The following is a 14,600-nucleotide window of genomic DNA, read 5'->3' as shown; positions in this document are numbered from 1 at the left end:
TGGCTGATGTCATTAAGGAATAACATGTAGGTGAGGAAGTGGGTGCGAAGAAGGGGTACCCCAATCCTGGTGAGATTAGAGGCAACAGTTGGGGACAGGAAAAGAATGTACTGCTTAAGATGCTGTTGCTATCCCAGATAGGTAAGAGTGGAACTGAGCAAGGGCAGTCCCAATGAGTTGGACACCGGAGTAGAGGTGTTGGGGGAAGATGGTGTGGTTGATCATGACAAAGACTGCAGAGATGTCAAGGAAGATGAGGAAGGATAATCTACTATGGTCATTGTCATAGAAATTGTTATTTGTAACTTTGATTAGGGCCATTTTAGTGCTGTGGGACGGTTGAAAACCTGTTGGAGAGATACAAACAGGGAGTTGCAGGAAAGATGGACATGGATTTGGGACATACTCATGGATCTTTGTATCTTTGTAACTTCCTCCAGCCTGTAACTCTTTGAAATCTCTGTACACCTCCAATTTTCGCCTCTTGTGCATGCCCAATTTTAAGCACTGCACTATTGGTGGCTGTGCCTTCAGCTCCCCAGGCCCTAAGCTCAGGAATTTCCCCCGAACCACTCTCCCTCTCCAACTCTCTCACCACCTTTCAGACACTCCTTAAAACATACCTCTTTGGCCAAACTTTTGGATATTTGTACTAGCATCTCCTTATGTAGCTCAGTGTAAGATGTTATGTGATAACATTCCTGTGAAGTGCATTGGGAAGTTTTATAATGTTAAAGGCATTATATAAATGCAAGTTGTTGTTTTAGGACACAGGTTCCTAAATTGGGAGGCTGGGGGACGGGGTGAGCATGGTGCAGTGTGCAGTACACCAAGATTATCAGGGGCCACGAGGAGCATGTAGTGGCCAGGAAATTTCTTCAGCCTACTTGTTATTCACCACTAACTTTAGATCTGTGTGACATAAGAACTAGGAGCAGGAGTAGGCAATTCAGCCCCTCGTGCCTGCCCCGCCATTCAATACGATCATGGCTGATCTCATCTCAGCCTTAACTCCACTTTCCTGCCCATTTTCCATAACCCTTCAACCCATTACTAATTAAAAATCTGTCTATCTCCTCAAATTTACTCAATGTCCCGGCATCCACTACACTCTGGGGTAGTGAATTCCACAGACTCACGACCCTTTGAGAGAAGTAGTTTCTCCTCATCTCTGTTTTAAATCTACTACCCCTTATCCTAAAACTATGACCTCTCGTTCTAGATTGCCCCACCAGAGGAAACATCTCTGTGTCTACTTTGTCAATCCCCTTAATCATCTTATATACCTCAATTAGATCTCCTCTCATTCTTCTAAACTCGAGAGAGTAAAGGCCTAAACTGCTCAATCTCTCTTCATAAGATAAATCCCTCATCCCTGGAATCAATCTAGTGAACCTCCTCTGAACTGCCTCCAATGCAACTACATCCCTCCTCAAGTAAGGGGACCAAAACTGTAGGCAAGACTCCAGGTGCGGTCTCACTAATGCCTTGTACAGTTGCAGCAACACTCCCCTACTTTTATACTCTATTCCTTTAGCAATAAATGCCAAAATTCCATTTGCCTTTCTTATTACTTGCTGCACCTGCATACTAGTTTTCTGCAATTCATGCACAAGGACACGCAGATCCCTCTGCACTGAAGCACTCTGAAGTTTCTCTCCATTTAGATAATAATTTGCCTTTCTATTCTTCTGACCAAAATGGATAACTTCACACTTATCCACCTTAAACTCCATCTGCCAAATATTGGCCCATTCACCTAACCTATCCATATCCATTTGTAAATTTCTTATTTCTTTATTGCAACTTACTATCCCACCTATTTTAATGCCATCTGCAAATTTGGCTATAGTACCTTCTATCCCTGCATCCAAGTCATTAATATAGATTGTAAATAGTTGGGGTCCGAGGACCGAACCCTGTGGCACCCCACTAGTTACATCTTGCCAACCAGAAAAGGACCCATTTATCCCGACTCTCTGTTTTCTGTTGGTTAGCCAATCCTCTATCCAAGCTAATAAATTGCCCCTAACCCCATGTGATCTTACCTTGTGTATTAACCTTTTGTGCGGCACCTTATCAAATGCCTTCTGGAAGTCCAGATATACTACATCTACAGGATCCCCATTCTCCACTTTACTTGTTTCATCTTCGAAGAACTCTAGCAAATTAGTCAAACACAACTTACCCTTCATAAAACCATGCTTTGACAGTTTTGACTTTCTAAATGTTCTGTTATTACTTCCTTAATAATGGATTCTAACAATTTCCCTACGACAGATGTCAAACTAACTGGTCTATAGTTTCCTACTTTCTGCCTCCCTCCCTTTTGAATTTGGGCGTTATGTTAGCATTTTTCCAATCCACTGGAACCTTCCCCGCATCCAGGGAATTTTGGAATATTATTAGCAATGGATCCACTATCTCCACTGCCACCTCCTTTAAGACCCTAGGATGTAGGCCATCAGGCCCTGGGGACTTGTCTGCCTTCAATCCAAATCGTTTGCTCAGTACTTTTTCCCTAGTGATGATGTTTGTTCTAAGTTCCTCCCTTTTTATAACCTCTGCATTACCTGTTACTATTGGGATGGCACTAGTGTCCTCCACTGTGAAAACTGAGACAAAATACTGATTTAGTGTCACCGTTGTGGGCTATCTTCAAAACCAAATTACATTTTAGCAAGAAAAATAAAGTGATCACATATTACTTGAAATATAAGAATCTAAAGAGGACCCAACGGATCTGGAAGTACAAGTACACAAATCTCTAAAAGTAGCAACGCAGTTTAATAAGACCATAAAGAAAGCAAACCAACCAATAGGGTTTATTTCTAGAGGGCTATAATTGAAAAATATAGAAGTTATGCTAAAACTCCAGCAGACATTGGTTAGACCACACTTGGAATACTGTGTACACTTCTGGTTGCCATATTGTGAAAAAGACATTAGAGACGCTGGAGAGGTTGCAAAAAGATTTAAAAGGATGACACAAGGAATGTGAGGTTATACCTATCAGGAAAGAATGAACAGGATGGGCCTTTTTTTTTTCTTGAAAAGAGAAAGTCTTTAAAATTATGAAAGATTTTGAGGGAATAGTCACAAAGAGCATTTCCATTTGAGGGCATCCGTATAAGATAGGCACAAAGATATCAAATAGGGAATTCAGAAGAAAATGCCTTTACCCAGAGAATGGTGGGAATGTGGAAGTTGTTGAGGTGAATTGTACAGATGTAGGAATATCATGTAGTGGCAATAACGGAAACGTGGCTTAAAAATGGTGAGGAATGGGCACTTAATATACAAGGATATAAAGTGTTCAGAAAATATAAAGAAGGAAAAAAGGAAGGTGGGGTGGCAGTACTGATTAGGGAAGACTTTTTTTATACTTTCATGGGATGTGGGCATCACTGGCAAGGCCAGCATTTGTTGCCCAACCCTAATAGCCTTTGATAACAGAGTAGCTTGTTAGGCCATTTCAGAGGACAGTTAAGACTCAACCACATTGCTTTGAGTCTGGAGTCACATGTAGGCCAGACCAGGTAATGACAGAAGATGTCCTTCCCTAAAGGACATTAGTGAACCAAATGGGTTTTTATGACAATTGATGATAGTTTCATGGCACCATTACTGAGATTAGCTTTCAATTCCAGATTTTTTTATTAATTAATTGAATTCAAATTTCACCAGCTGCCATGGTGGGATTTGAACCTGTATCCCCATGGCATTAGCCTGGGCATCTGGATTACTAGTTCAGTGACGTTACTACTATGCCACCATCTCCTCCATTGTAGTGTTGGAAAGGGGGGATGTCCTTGAGGGGGCAAGGACAGAATACATTTGTTTAAGAGTTGAGAAGCAAAAATGGTATGAACATGCTACTCAGGGTATTCTGTAGGCCTTCAAATAGTGGGAGAGCGATAAAGGAGCAAATCTGCAGGGAAATCACAGTGATACGAATGTGCAAGAACTATAGAGTGGTGATATTGGGGGACTTTAATTACCCAAATATTGATTGGGATAATGTTAGAGTAAAGGGTAAGACGGGGGAGGAATTTCTGAAATGTGTTCAGGAGAATTCCTTGACCAGTATGTTCTCGGCCCAACTCAAAAGAAGGCATTGCTGGATCTGGTGCTGAGAAATGAGGTGGGCCAAGTGGACCAAGTGTCTGTGGGGGTGCATTTGGGTACGAGTGATCATCGTATTATAAGGTTTAGACTTGTAATGCAGAAAAGCAAGGAACAGTATAATGTAGAATGGCTGGATTGGAAGAGGGCTAATTTCAATGTGATGAGAAGGGATCTAGCCAGGGTGAAATGGAACCAAAGACTGACAGGCAAAACTGTAATGGAACAATGGGTTATCTTTAAGGAAGAGATGCTTCAGGTACAGGCTAGGTATATTCCAACAAGGGTGAAAGGGGAACCAAAAACAGGGCTCCTTGGATGTCGAGGGCGAAAGAGATTATGATGAAATAAAAAAAAAAGAGGGTGTATGCTGCATGCCAGGTGAATTCTTCAAGTGAGAATCAGGCCAAATACAATAAGTTGAGAGGGGAGGTGAAGAGGAAAATAAGATTGGCAAAGAGACAAAATGAGAATAGAATAGCAGTCAACATAAAAGGGAACCCAAAACTCTTCTACCTGGTCGTAACACAGAGTATTTCATAAATGGTGAGAGGTTTGGAAGTGTTGATGTCCAAAGGGACCTGGGTGTCCTTGTTCATGAGTCACTAAAAGCAGGTATGCAGATGCAGCAAGCAATTAAGAAGGCAAATGGTATGTTGGCCTTCATCGCAAGGGGTTTTGAGTACAGGAGCAAAGATGTATTGCTGCAATTGTAATTGCTGCCTTGGTGAGACCACACCTGGAGTATTGTGTACAGTTTTGGTCTCCTCATCTAAGGAAGGATGTACTGGCCATAGAGGGAGTGCAACGGAGGTTCACCAGACTAATCCCTGGGATGGCAGCATTGTCTTGTGAGGAGAGATTGAGGAAACGGCGTGTGTTCTCTAGAGACTCGACGAATGAGAGACGATCTCATTGAAACTTACAAAATTCTTACAGGGTGTGACAGGGTGGATGTAGATAAGTTGTTTCTTCTGGCTGGTGAGTCTAGAACTACGGGATATAGTCTCACAATAAGGGGTAAGCCATTTAAAACTGAGATGAGGAGGAACTTCCTCACTCAGAGGTGAATCGTTGGAATTCTCTACCCCAGTGGCTGTGGAAGCTCAATTATTGAGCATGTTCAAGACAGAAATTCATAGATATCTGGATATTAATGACATCAAAGGATATGGGTATCACACAGGAAAGTGCCATTGAGCTAGATGATCAGTTATGATCTAATTGAATGGTGGAGCAGGCTCAAAGGGCTGAATGGCCTACTCCTCATCCTAAGTTCCTATGTATTGGTATTTATTAAAGAAGAGGAATCTGACAAAATATCGGTAGAAGCAGAGAGGCAATGGATAGGGTAAAAATTGAGAAGCAGGTGGTACTATGATTAGGGTAGATAAGTCACCTTGTCCAGATGGCTTGCATCCCAGGTTGCAAAAGGAAGTGAAGGTGGAGATAGCGGAAGAGCTTGCCATAATCTTCCAATCTTCCCTACATACGGAGGAAGTACCAGAGGATTGGAGAGTGGCAAATGTGACACCCTTATTCAAGAAAGGGTGTAAGGACAGTCCGATGAAACTACAGGCAGTTAGTTTAATGTCACTGGTGGGTAAGGTTTTAGAAACAATAATCAGGGAAACGAATCAACAGACACTTGGAGAGGTTTGAGTTAATTAAGGATAGCCAGCATGAATTTTTTTTTAAAGAGATACAGCACTGAAACAGGCCCTTCAGCCCACCGAATCTGTGCCGACCAATAACCACTCATTTATACTAACCCTACAGTAATCCCATATTCCCTACCACCTACCTACACTAGGGGCAATTTACAACAGCCAATTTATCTATCACCTGCAAGTCTTTGGCGGTGGGAGAAAACCAGAGCACCTGGCGAAAACCCACACAGTCACAGGGAGAACTTACAAACTCCGCACAGGCTGTACCCAGAATCGAACCCGGGTCCCTGGAGCTGTGAGGCTGCGGTGCTAACCACTGCGCCGCCCAGATCATGCTTGACTAATTTAATTGAATTTTTTGATGAAGGAACAGAGAATGTTGATGAAGGGAATGTAGTGGATGTTGTTGATGTGAATTTTAAGAAAGCATTTGATAAAATACCACATAAATGTGTGGTTAACAAAATTGAGGCTCATGGAATAGGAGGGTCAGTGTCCAGTTGGATAAAAAAAATTGGCTTAAGGAAAGAAAACAGTGAGTTGTAGTAAATGGTTGTTTTTCAGACTTGAGGATGGTAGACAGTGGTGTTCCCCAAGGCTCAGTGCTAGGTCCACTGCTTGTTTTGTGATATATAAATGACTTGGATCTTGGAATACAGAATAAAGTATGAAAATTTGCTGATGATACCAAACTTGGAGGAGTGGCAAACAATGAGGATCATACGAACCGCTTGCAACAGGACATAGATAGGCTAGCAGAATGGGCAGACAAGTGGCAGATGGAATTTAATACAGACAAATGTAAGGTGATGCATTTTGGCAGAAGGGATAGGGTGAGGCAATATAGACTTAATGGTGCAGTTCTAAAGAGTGAACAGGAACAGAGGGACTAGAGGTGCATGGTGCATTGATCTTTGAAGGTGGCAGGACATATTGAGAGGGTGATTAGCGAACCATATGAGATCTTGGCCTTTATCAATAGGGACATAGAGTACAAAAGCATGGAAGTTATGCTGAATCTTTATAAAGCTCTATTTAGGATCCAAATAAAGTATTGCATCCACTTCTGGTCACCGTACTTTAGGAAGGATGTGAGGGTCCTTGAGAGGGTGCAGAAGAGATTTACCAGAATGGTTCCAGGGATGGGGGATTTTAGTTACAATGTTAGGTTGCAGAAGCTGGGGTTGTTTTTCCTGGAACAGAGGAGATTGAGGGAGATTTGATAGAGGTGTACAAGATTATAACAGGCTTAGATAAGTTAGACAAAGAAAACCTGTTCCCATGAACTGATGGCACAAGGACTGGGGGACACAGATTGAAGGTTTTGGGCAAGAGATGCAGGAGGAATGTGAGGAAGAAATTTTACACATCAAATGGTACTGACCTGGAACTCACTGCCCACAAGGGTGGTGGAAATGGAGACAACCAATGATTTCAAAAGTAAATTGGATGGGTACTTGAAGGAAATAAACTTGCAGGTCTGGGGGATTGAGCGGGGAGTGGGACTGACCGGATAGCTCCATGAAGAGCCAGCTTGAAGTTGATTGGGCCGAATGGCCTTCTTATATGTCGTAAGTGACTCTTAGGTTCATCCAACTTCCTCTTAAATCACAGAGTCAATGAGGGAGAAGGAATTAAAGGGTTTTGCAAGAGGATTGAGTAAGCATAAATGCTGGAATAAACTAGTTGGGCAAAATGACGTGTTTCCCTGCTGTATATTCTATGTAAATTCTGTGTAAAATTTATTGTAATAGTCTATAGTTGAATGTTTCCCTTCCTTTGAAAATAGTACCAACGATCATCTTACTCAACTTAAAGAAAGGCTTGGATTTATATGGTGCGTTCATGACCTCTGGGCATCCCAACGTGCTTTCCAGCCACTGAAGTACTTTTTGAAGTGTAGTCATAGTTGTAATGTTGGAAATGTGACAGCCAGTTTGCACACAGTAATGTCCCACAGCAATGAGTTACCTGGCCAGGTAATCTGTCTTTTCGTGATCTTGGAGGGATAAGTATTGGCTAGGGCACTGGGGAGAACAACACTGTTCTTCAAAATAGTGCCATGGGATCTTTTACATCCACCTGAGAGATTAGATGTAGCCTTGGTTTAACTTCTCCTCTGAAAGAAAGCACCTCCAAGGCTGCAGCACTCCCTCAGTGCTGCATTGGAGGGTCACCCTAGATTACGGGTTCAAGTCCCTGGAGTGGGATTATTGTGCGAGCAATCAACAGTTACATGTTACTCAGAAGTATGTGTTTGCAAATTGTCCTCTTTATCTCCATAGACAATTACCACACCATCCTCCACCAAAGCCTCTCCTTCATTATCCAGGTCGGTCAGACTGCACTCGCTTGGTTCCATTCTTATCTATCAAGTCATAGTCAGAGAATCATCTGCAGTGGTTCTCCTCCTGCTCAAGCAACATTACATCTGGATCATCCTTGGCCCTTTCTTAATTCTCATCTACATACTGTTCCTCAGCGACATCATCCGAAAATATGCCAGGTTCCACATGTATGCTGACAACACCCAGCTCTACCTCATTCTCACATCTTTTGCCCCCTTCACTGCTTGATTGCCACACTGTTTGTCCAACAGTGTTTGATAAGCAGCAGTCTCCTCCAGTTGAACACTGGGGAGACTGAAGCCATTGTCTTCGGACCTCAACACCGATTCTATTCTGGCCACTGCCTGAGGCTGAACCAGACTCTTCACAACCACGGTATCCGATATGACCCTGAGCTGAATTTCCGATCCCATGTCCTCCCTATCACAGCAACTTACTTCCATCTCTGTAACATTGCCGTCTGTGCCCCTGCCTCAGCCCATCTGCTGCTGAAACCCTCATCCTTCTTCCAGACTCAACTATTCCAATGCTTTCCTGGCTGACCTCCTGTCTTCCACTCTCTGTAAACTTGATCTCATTTAAAACTGTGCTGACTGTACTCTACGTCGCACCAAGTCTCGTTCTTCCATCACCCCTGCGCTTGCTGGCCTTCATTAGCTCTGGATCCAGCAATGGCATAAATTTAAAATTCTCATCCTCAAGTTCAAAACGTTCCATAGCTTCGCCTTCCCTATCTCTAATCTCCTCCAACCCTACAACCCTCCGAGATCTCTGCACTCCGCCAATTCTGGTTTCTTGTGCATTCCATAGTTCCATTGCTCCATCATTGGTGACCATGTCATAGAGTTATACAGCACAGAAACAGGCCCTTCGGCCCATCGTGTCTGTGCCGACACTCAAGCACCTAACTATTCTAATTCCATTTTCCAGCACTTGGCCCGTAGCCTTGTATGCTATGGCGTTTCAAGTGCTCATCTAAATACTTCTTAAATGTTGAGGGTTCCTGCCTCTACCACCTCTTCAGGCAGTGAGTTCCAGATTCCAACCACCCTCTGGATGAAAAGGTTTTCCTCAAATCCCCTCTAAACCTCCTGCTCCTTACCTTAAATCTATGCCCCTTGGTTTTTGACCCTTCCGCGAAGGGAAAAAGTTTCTTCCTATCTAACCTATCAATGCCCCTCATAATTTTGTACACCTCAATCTTATCTCCCGTCAGCCTTCTCTGCTCTAAGGAAAACAACGCTAGCCTTTTCAATCTCTCTTCATAGCTGAAATTCTCCAGCTCAGGCAACATCCTGGTGAATCTCCTCTGCACCCTCTCCAGTACAATTACATTCTTCCTATAGTGCGGTGACCAGAACTGTACACAATACTCCAGCTGTGGCCTAACCAGCGTTTTATACAGCTCCATCATTATCTCCCTGCTCTTCTGTGCCTCGGCTAATAAAGGCAAGTATCCTATATGCTTTCCTAACCACGTTATCTACCTGTGCTGTCGCCTTCAGTGATATTTGGACAAGTACACAAAGGTCCCTCTGACCCTCTGTACTTCCTATGGTCCTACCACCCATTGTATATTCCCTTGCCTTGTTAGTCCTCCCAAAATGCATCATCTCACACTTCTCAGGATTAAATCCATTTGCCACTGCTCCGCCCATCTTACCAGCCCATCTATATTGTCCTGTAAATTAAGGCTTTCCTCCTCACTATTTACGACACCACCAAGTTTCGTGTCATCTGTGAACTTACTGATCATACCTCCTACATTCACTCCTAAATCATTAATGTACACTACAAACAGTAAGGGTCCCAGCACCAATCCCTGCGGTACACCAATGGTCACAGGCTTCCACTTGCAAAAACAACCTTCGACCAATACCCTCTGCCTCCTGCCACTAAGCCAATTTTGGATCCAATTTGCCAAATTGCCCTGGATCCCAGGGGCTCTTAGCTTCTTAACCAATCTCTCATGCGGGACCTAATCAAAAGCCTTACTGAAGTCCATTATAGACAACATCAACCGCTTTACCCTCATCTACACAATTCGTCACCGCCTCAAAAAATTCAATCAAGTTAGTCAGACACGATCTCCCCCTGACAAAACCATGCTGACTATCCCTGATTAATCCCTGCCTCTCCAAGTGGAGATTAATCCTGTCCCTCAGAACTTTTTCCAATATTTTCCCTACCACTGATGTTAGACTCACCGGCCTGTAATTACCTGGTTTATCCCTGCTACCCTTCTTAAATAATGGTACCACATTTGCTGTCCTCCAGTCCTCTGGTACCTCTCCTGTGGCTCTCTTGTGTCTTCAGCTGTCCAGACCCTAAGCTCCGAAATTCCCTCCCTCAACATCTCAGCCTCCCTACCACTCTCTCCTCCTTTAAGTCACTCCTTAAAACCTCTTTGACCAAGCTTTTTTCCTAATAGCTCTTTATGTGACCAGGTATCAAATTGTTTTGATAACACTCCTGCGAAGCCCCTTGCGACTTTTTCCTGCATTAAAGTTGCTACTTAAGTGCAGGTTTTGTCATTGTTGTGTAATTTATCTTTTAGAGCTAGTGTGCATCTCAGGTGGCATTTGAGAAGGAACATGTAGTGACCACACCACAACTGGCAGACATGGCTGGGGACTCATGTATTGTAGATCATTGCTGCAATGTACAGGTGTAAATACCTAGAAACTTTTTAGACAAGGTAGGGTTTTAGGAGCTTGTCATGAAAATGTGCTATGTCGAATGATGATATTTTTAATACACGGGCTGGAAACCTGAATTAAATTTAAAAGGAAAAGAAACAGATAAAAAGTGACTCTACTAGCAGCTAAGATGGCCACCCCAATTTGCATCACGGTATTCCACATTGCAATACATTGAGGTGGAGATGAATTCTCTGCCCAGTCCCAGCAAGAACAATGACCTGGGGAATCTGCGTGAACTACCTATCCTGCTCTCATTAGCAAGACATGAAGACCATCACTTGGACATTAGACTGGTGGAGATGAACCACTCAAACCTAATCACTTGAACAATGGGACCCTGGTTGTGAGAAGGGAATTCCTAGACATGGACTGATTAAGTTGCAAGAGGGACTACACACTGGTAACCACCATGTTGAATCACTGGGTGGCAGTCATGTGACAGGCCCATCATCTGTGTGCTTAAGTTGGTGTTTTATCTGCAGCAATCAGACAAGCAGCTAGAGACGGACATGAGAAGACCCAGGTGGGGTCCCTCCTCCCTCTCTCTCTCCAATTCACTTTGCAAGTTTTGAACCCTGCCTACTGGCTGAAACCACATAGGCCTATCACTGCTGGGTGGTTGTTGGTCGGCACAGACTCGGTGGGCCGAAGGGCCTGTTTCAGTGCTGTATCTCTAAATAAAATAAAAAAATAAAATAAATGGAACCCCTGGAAAGAAATCATCAATATCGCTGTCTCCAGGAGAATCACTGAATCAACTGTCCACATCTTCAAACCAGAAGCCTCAGGATCACTGAATTCAGCTTGAAGCCAGCCGAGTCACCAACCTCCATAGACTGTAAACCCCTTTTTATTTCTCTGGACTCTAATTCGAACAATCTATCCTTCCCCAGTCAGTAACTTATTTTTGTGTAGATGTGAAAGATCAGTTTAGGTACAATAAAGCTAATCTCTTTCTTTGTTAAACTCAAGAAAACCTGTCCGATTGGTTCTTTCTATGACCATAACATGGAAATAGCTAAACACTCACTGAATTGGAAAGTATATCCACATTAAAAAGAAATAAACATGTCCTGGTCAAACAAGAAGAGGGAAAAGAGGGGAGCCCTTCGACTCCTCCTCACCTGGTCGTAACAAAGTTGCAAGCGAGAAAAGTGCTGGTGTTAGCCTTGGCTTAGAGGTAGCTTGCACTATCCCCTCGGTGTCAGAATATCATGGGTTACGAGGCACAGTAAGTTGTGAAGGTGGAATCATTAGGTTACAAGGGAATATAGATGAAATAAGGGAATGCAAAAAACTGTGGCAAAAGGAGTTAAATGTGTGCAAATGTGAGGTCATCCACTTTGGATCTAAGAAATGCAAATCAGAATATTTTCCCATTGGTAACTAAAAACTGTGGAGTAGCAAAGAGGATGGCTATGTACACAAATCACTAAAAGCTAGTGGCCGGGCACAAAAGATAATCAAAAGTCTAATAGATTTTTTTTATTCATTCACGGGATGTGGGCATCGCTTGCTAGGCCAGTATTTATTGCCCATCCCTAATTGCCCTTGAGAAGGTGGTGGTGAGCCGCTTTCTTGAACTGCTGCAGTCCTTGGGGTGGAAGGGAGTTCCAGGATTTTGACCCAGCGACGGTGAAGGACCAGCAATATAGTTCCAAGTCAGGGTGGTGTGTGGCTTGGAGGGGAACTTACAGGTGGTGGTGTTCCCATGCATCTGCCGCCCTTGTCGTTCTAGGAGGTAGAGGTTGCGGGTTTGGAAGATGCTGCCGAAGGAGCTTTGGTGAGTTGCTGCAGTGCATCTTGTAGATGGTACACACTGCTGCCACTGTGCATCGGTGGTGGAGGGACTGAATGTTGAAGGTGGTAGATGAAGTGACAATCAAGCGGGCTGCTTTGTCCTGGATGGTGTTGAGCTTCTTGAATGTTGTTGGAGCTACACCCATCCAGGCAAGTGGAGAGTATTCCATCACACTCCTGACTTATGCCTGGTAGATTGTGACTAGACAAGCTTTGGGGAGTCAGGAAGTGAGTTACTTGCTGAGAATTCCCAGCCTCTGACCTGCACTTGTAGTCACAGCATTTATGTAGCTGGTCCAGTTCAGTTTCTGGTCAATGGTGACCGCCGGGATGTTGATAGTGGGGATTTCAGTGATGGTAATGCTGTTGTATGTCAAGGGGAGATGCTTAGATTCTCTCTTGTTGGAGATGGTCATTGCCGGGCACTTGTGTGGCACGAATGTTACTTGCCACTTAGCAGCCCAAGCCTGGAAATTGTCCAGGTCTTGCTGCATACGGATATGGGCTGCTTCAGTATCTGAGCAGTCGCGAATAATTTTGAACATTGTGCAATCATCAGCGAACATCCCCACTTCTGACCTTATGATAGAGGTAAGGTCATTGATGAAGCAGATGAATTGTGGCCTTTACCTCAAGGGGGCTGATATACAAAAGAGTGGAAGTTATGTTACAGGTGTACATAACTTTCGTTAGACCACGTCTGGAGTATTGTGTTCAGTTCTGGGCACCGCACCTTAGGAAGGATATGTTGGTCTTGGAGAGTGTACAGCAGATTCACCAGAAAGTCAGCTAAAAGGGTTAAATTATGAGGACAGGTTGCATTCACATGGTTTATATTCCCTTGTGTTTGGAAGGATGAGGGGTCATATGGTGAAGGTGTTTAAAATGTTGAAATGTTTTGATAGGGTAGGTACAGAGAAGCTATTTCCTCTGGTGTGGGAATCCAGAATGAAGGGCCATAATTTTACAATTAAAGCTAGCCCATTCAGGAGTGCTGTAAGTCCTGTTCTAGAGACTTGAGCACATATTCTCGGGTGACACTTCAATGCAGGACTGAGGGAGTGCTACACTGTCGGAGATGCTGTCTTTCAAACGTTAAACTGAGGTTAAGATGAGGTTGGTGTAAAAGATTTCATGACACTTCAAAGAAGAGCAGGAGAATCCTCCCAATCCTTAATCAACATTCCATCTGGTCACTTATCTCATTGCTGTGTGTGAGACCTTGTGTTAAAATTGGCTACATTACGCCTACATTTCATTGGCTGTGAAGCGCTTGGTCATCCTCAGGTTGTGAAAGGCACAAGTCTTTTTTTCATAGCCTATTGCATACAGCAAGGTCTCACAAGCTGCAATGAAATAAATCATAAATAAAAACAAGAACTGCTGGAAATATTTCTCTGTGGAGAGAAGCAGAGTTGTTTATGTTTTATGTTTAGAGATACAGCACTGAAACAGGCCCTTCGGCCCACCGAGTCTGTGCCGACCATCAACCACTCATTTATACTAATCCTACACTAATCCCATAATCCTACCACATCCCCACCTGTCCCTATATTTCACGACCACCTACCTCTACTAGTGGCAATTTATAATGGCCAATTTACCTACCAACTTGCAAGTCTTTTGGCTTGTGGGAGGAAACCGGAGCACCCGGAGGAAACCCACGCAGACACAGGGAGAACTTGCAAACTGCACACAGGCAGTACCCAGAATTGAACCCGGGTCACTGGAGCTGTGAGGCTGCGGTGCTAACCACTGCGCCACTGTGCCGCCCTGGTGTTAACGTTTCACACCAGTGACCCTTCATCAGAACTGGCAGAGGCTAGAAATGTAATAGGTTTTAAGCAAGTAAAGTGGTTGTGGGGCAAGAGATAACCAAAGAGGTGTTGATAGGACAAGGTCAAAGAGAAGAACTGACCAGAAGGCCATGGAGCAATGGCAAACGGTATGTTAAT

General features: G+C 43.6%; 1 protein-coding gene across 2 annotated transcripts in view; it reads right to left on the bottom strand.

Annotated features, from left to right (window-relative positions):
- The window catches only part of acot9.1 (acyl-CoA thioesterase 9, tandem duplicate 1), a 93,696-nt gene that overhangs the window by 77,033 nt on the left and 2,063 nt on the right, over positions 1-14,600 (bottom strand). The window lies entirely within an intron of this gene.

The sequence above is a fragment of the Heterodontus francisci genome, chromosome 10 (genome assembly GCF_036365525.1).
Source record: "Heterodontus francisci isolate sHetFra1 chromosome 10, sHetFra1.hap1, whole genome shotgun sequence".
NCBI lineage: Eukaryota > Metazoa > Chordata > Chondrichthyes > Heterodontiformes > Heterodontidae > Heterodontus > Heterodontus francisci.
Note: the sequence above shows the minus strand (reverse complement) of the source record. Positions and strands in the feature narration are given on the sequence as shown.